Source organism: Hipposideros armiger, unplaced genomic scaffold (genome assembly GCF_001890085.2).
Source record: "Hipposideros armiger isolate ML-2016 unplaced genomic scaffold, ASM189008v1 scaffold_341, whole genome shotgun sequence".
Classification (NCBI taxonomy): Eukaryota; Metazoa; Chordata; class Mammalia; order Chiroptera; family Hipposideridae; genus Hipposideros; species Hipposideros armiger.
In genome coordinates this window covers 1,748,659-1,754,667 of record NW_017731691.1, presented here as the reverse complement: position 1 = coordinate 1,754,667, position 6,009 = coordinate 1,748,659, and positions in this window count along the sequence as shown.

Here is a 6,009-nt window from a genome sequence, read left to right as displayed (position 1 = left end):
CTAGACACTTCTGATTACAGCAAACTACTGCTTGAGCCACGTTGACCGAAGTGTCGACTTGTATACTTTTTTTGGCACCTCAAGCGGATATATATATATATATATATATATATATATATATCCCTCTAAGAAGCCTTTTTAGACATTTCTCTCCCAATCACTCTCCCTTGAAAATGCCCATGAAATTTCCATATGTATGTCTGTGCTTTATACATTAAAAAAGTTATATTTTTTTCACACCCCCCCAAGAACCAAGTTGGGGGCTATATCGGCCATTGGGAATACAAAATTTAGATCAATTTCTGTAGTACTTAAACTTTTTGTTCAAAAAAAAAACTAGGTGTAAAAAAAGGCCCAAGTTTATTTGCTTGACAACCATTTCCACTTGCTGGTTGGAGGTGAAGGTAAGAGGTGACAAAGCAGCTGAGAGGATGACAAAAATTACAGTCATCACAGAAGATGTGGAGGCGAGGGTGGCGAGTGCTCCATTTCTTCAAAGGAATGGATAAGAGATGGGATGAAGCCAGAAAAAGTCATGTTCCACACCAATTAGTTGCTGCTTTCAGGTGCTGGTGGACTGTCAGAAGAGGATGTTAAGCTTCACATATGAGTTAACCTCAGGGTAGGTGTGTGTTCTCTCTCTCTCTGGCCAGCCCATCCCACTCCCTGCTAGACTAGGAGTGGGATCTCCAGAACCCAGGAACAATGGAGATACCTGCAAAATCTGGATGAATGAAGGGATGAGAATGCTATTGGAACTCACTTTCCCCAACTCTTGCCACCCACCCCCCTGGTCGCTTCCTCCAGTATCTCAATCCTGCTCACCCAAGACCACTGATCAAAGGGGTGCTGTTGGATCCTCTGTGGATGTTGCCTTCTGTGGTGGTTGAACTCGGCAGCAGTGTCAAGTCTAGTTCCATTAGCTCCTGTGACATATCTGTGTTGAGGAAGAAACCACTGCTTAATTCTAAGTTCTCAAGGTTTTCTGGCTCTGCTTCACATAAGGACAAGTCAACTTGGTGAGATGATGTAGGGAGACAGGAAAAGGGGAAAAAGAGAAGAGAGGAGGATGCTCTCCGATGAGAGGGGTGCTCACCTTTGCAGCCCTACCAACCCTAACACCAGTGGGCACAAAGTGAGGCAGGACTGGCTCTGAACCGCCTACCCCCCAAGCTTAGGACTCTTAACGTTAAGATCCTCCACCTCCAAGCCTATAATGAAAATGACGAATTTATCTTAGTCACCTCCGCGAACCTTTCTCCTTTCTCTGTCTCAGCCAAAGGAACCCTAGGCAAGCCTTTCGGGATAAAGCGAAGACTACAACCTGCACGTCTTAGAAAAATCAGTTGGGCACCGCCCCTCTGCGCATGCGTCCCGTGCCCCGCCTGGCAACACCCGTTTATGACGCAAGCAATGAGCGTTATTACTGGCATCTTTGTCAGTTAACCCCGGGGCGCACGCGCAGTTAAGGAGCCGCCTTTTTTTTTTGCCAAGCTCGGTTCTCCCTTCTCTTTTCCTAGTGCAGATTCACTGTGGTAGTTCTGCTCCTACGTTAACCCTGGAATGGTTTCGTTAACCATTGTTTAGGATAGAAAGGATGGGGAGGAGTAAGGTGTATGGGTGAGCTGTCCTTTCTGCCCTGTGTGTAATACTAAATTTTCTTCTTTGGTTAATCCATTAACCCGTTACGACTGAAGCCAACAAGCTTATTACCTCCCATGACGAATTTTTCCACCGCGTTACAGCAGACACACCACACATTTGTAATTTTTAAAAAGCTAAATCCTGGAAGAAAAAAACCAAAACGACTCCAAAGAGCTTAGATGCCACCTGCTCCCAAAGGGCCCTGGTAAGGTGCTAATCCAATTGAATCACTTGTGCAGATGAATCATTGTTTTCCATGTAGTTTCATTACTTTTTTTGCCATATCATACAGTGTATATATTTTTACACTGAATAAAATCTAGCTCTTCAAAGCTATTCATTTAAGAAAAAGGTTTGAGTTAAAGCAGGAAGGCTTAATATGCTTTTTTTTTCTTTTGTTGTTTCTATTTTTTCTTTTTTCTTTTTTTGGGGGAGGCTTGTTTTCTTAAAACGAACATCTCAGAATTTAGTGCCATCCAAATCAGTGTTTCCATTTAACAATGCTGTTGTCATGGCTCAAAACATTTTAAGAACTTCCCTTTTAGAATTTTTCACCATCAGTCAATGAGTCACACTGAGTACTGAAATCCTAACTCCATACTAATAATTTTGTAAATCCGCACATTTTAGGAACCATATAGAGAACCTGCAGAGAAATCAACTGCAACTAGTGAAATGGGAGTTATTAATTAAAAGTAATAACATGGTATAGCACTTGACAGTTTAAAAATGTTTTCACATACTTGTTTCAATTGGTTCAATCATGAAATCTGCTCAACTAATCAGTGGTGAACTTAAAATGGGATTATCTTGAAACAGTTCATGACAAGTTATGAAAGATCATAATCATTCTTCATTCATTCTGAGAATAGAAGACAAAAAGCTTAATTATATTAAGAAGAATTAGGTTACCTAAATCCCAGACATGAGGGTGATTTGAAGTTATCTATCATTCCTGGTGTAAGGTGGATTAACAATAGCTACCATTTTGAAGGCACTGTGTCAGGTAGTCTTAAGCACTTAAAATATGTGATCGAATTTAGTGCTTACAATAACTGTGACGTAGGCGCCATCACAATACCATTTTTCAAAGGAGGAAACCGAAGCCCAGAGGGTTTACTCAAATTACAACTACTAAGCGGCAAAGCCAAGGTTCCTCTGGCCTTCTATTTAAGTGAAAAGACAGACGAGGTGCCTCTGGATATTTCTCTGGACGCTATTTCTGCACTCATAAGCACTTGATAAATACTTATTAAATTGTTTTATGAATAAATGCAGGTTTAAATAATCTGTCCTTACAGCTATCTTGTGAAGTAGGCAAATCATTTTTATCTTACAGTTGATAAAATTCCAGAGAGGTTAGTGGCACATAATTAGGTCGGAGTAGAATCTGTGCTAGTACCAAGATCTCCTGAAAGCCACTGTTAAAGTTCTTAGGGCACTTCAAAAGTTTATGAAAGATGGCAGCTAAAGATGAGTAAAGTCAGGACCGGCCAAGTGGCTCAGTTGGTTAAGAGCTCGCTCAAGAGATTGAGCTCTGAGCAACAGTGGTTTGAGTCCAGCCCGAGCTGAGCAGCCGCTGAGCTGCCAACAGGTAGCAGGATGGCTCAGCTAAAAATGACTACTTCTCATCACAATGCGAACACCCATAAAATTTTAAAACTATAAAAAAAAAAAAAAAAAAAAGATGATTAAAGTCAGGGTGTATGCAGTAGGCAGTAGTTAAATACAGAACAGAGGGTCAAAAACAAACTGTCTGAATAACAGGAACAAATGGAGTACACCAGAGAACAAGTAGATTTTACCTCCACTCTACTGCTCAGTTTTCCAAAAGTTTGTCAATATTCCTGGCAGGTAATAAGGTCTAATGGATATATTTTAAATGAATAGACAAAAATCTCATCATGCCTAAGCATTCCAGATATCTAATTTTGAAAGTACAGTAACACTAAGAATAATAGGCATACTAAAACAAGGAAAGAGCAACTAAGAGACTGTTTCTAGAAAGGAAGTAGTGATATGAAACTAAATACATGAGATGACAACAAGTTTCCAGCTAGTATCAAAGAGAAAGAATTCTCTTTAAAGTGCACCTACAAGTCAGGAACCCAAAACTCATAAAGATAGAAACAGAACTCATGGTCCATAGACAAGTTGGAATGTCAAAAGGAACAAGGCACTACAAAAACAAAGCATTCTGTATGCTATATTGGCAAACACAGCATTTAAAGAAATTATTTTTACTTCTTCCCATTTCTATCCACACATTATTATACCAACCTTGTTGTGTTTCATGATCAGCTCTTGCTTCCCATAGTAATATGACATGATCTCAGATTGCTGGTTTGCTTAGATCTATACCTTAACACTAATGCTACCCCTCTCTTTGTATGTCCCAATCTGCCCCAGACCTCTTACTTATAAAGGGTGTCCCACAAACATGTCATGATTAGCTCTTTATTTTACCAGTTGCCATGGCAAATTTTAAGCAACATGTTAACCTTTAGTTATCACAAGAGCAACTTGACCCCAAGTCCACCAGTCACAAACACCCCAAACCTCCCAAAAGTATACATGAAAAGCATAAGAAACCTATAGGCAAGAATGATATGAATAAAACCTGGAAATGATGACCAAAGCAGTATCCATCTTTTCACATATCCTTCAGTTTGTCCTAATTGTTAAGCTCATGAGAGTTAGGGTTTCTACTAAATTGTTTGAGTCCTCAGAGTTATAGACTGTGCATGTGGTCAACAAATGTTTGTTTAGTAGTTATTGTGAACAATAAAATGTACTATAATTTTTTAGAGTACGTTGGGTGTGTGTGTGTGGGGGGGTTGCTACAGACCTTGAGATAAAGAGATACATAAATTGATTAAAAACAGATTGCATTTCTAATCCAGCTGGCAGGAAAATATGGGCAACTTAAGGGAAACTTTCCAAAAGTGCTTTAAAAACTCGAATACAAGCAGAAAACATAAACAATGAACAGAAAACAAGCAATGAGGAATAAAATGACGAAGGGGCTTGACAAGTTTAATATGGGACAATTGAAGAGGCAGGTAAAACTAGTTTTGCTAAATTTTGAAACGAATTTCATAATTATTAAATTTCCTGCACTTTCTATGTATGTATGATGAACACAATACAATTACCTTCTTTCTCCCAGGGTCGTTCCAGTGGTGAGGATGAAATGAGTTAATATTTCTAAAGTTCTTAGAATCGTGCCTAATACACGGTAACTGCTATGTAGATGTCTGTTAAATAAAATAAATAATTCCAGATCTCACACATGCCTAGTCATGATTATTAGGGTCCATAAATCCTAGAAAGAAAAAAAACTTCTGGTTCTGCTACTTACTTGTTCTTCCGGACTTTTTCTAATATCGTTGAAGCTAACTGTGCTTGTCAAATGGAGGTGAGCGCTTCTCACTAGCTATATGAACGCTCATTATATTATCTTTGCTTTTACACCATTGCTTTTGTTTTTTCACTTCCCTTTAATGTAATGCATCCAAACCGATCATCTGAATAAGAATCGGCCCCTCCAGACAAAGACCAACAAAATCGAAGGGTATGAAAAAAAACGAGTGGGGATCACAGAAATCAGATCACACAAACTGTGAACGAAATAACGTGGAACCCGCATATTTCTATTTCCCCTGAATATTGGCTCAAACGCCTCCTGAAAGATGATGCCCCAGTGTCTCCAAACTATTGGTTCTTTTCAAAATCGGGCGCCAGGGTCCCAGGGCCAATGCCACGGAGGAAGACGCCGGGGGGCCCCCCTGAAAACGCTCCTCCCCTTTGGAGGAGGGGTGCGGGGCGGGGCTCCCACGCATGCTCCGTGCCCGTGGGCTCATTGGCGCGGCTGCCGGGCGCGTGCGCAGGACCCAATGGGTGCCCGAACGCGGAAGACTTGGCCCCGCGGAGGTTCCCGCTTCTGAAGCGTGGGAGGCGCAAGTGGCGGCAGGTTGTAGATTTTGGTCTTGGCCCTAAGGGGTTCCCCTGGGCCGTTAGAACCCAAGATAGGAAGAGGAGGCACCGCGGCGGGGCTGAGGGGCCGAACCCCCACCTGTCTTCCAGGCGGGAGTGGGGGGTAGGGAGGGGAGAAGCACCGATCACAAGGCTGAAGAGCCCCCGGGACCGGTCCCGGAGCATGGGGGGCTGGACCGGGTCCCCAAGCATGGGGACCTGGAACCGCCGAGGTCGCCTGGCCGGGCCCTGCCCGACTGTCAACTCCTCGGTGCTAGCGCTGCCTGGGCAGCTTCCGTGTCTGTAGCCCGGCCCCGCTGGAGGTCGTCGGCCAAAAGATAAGCAGCATGAGTTCCACCGCTGCCTAGTTTCCTCCCCCTCCTTCTCTTC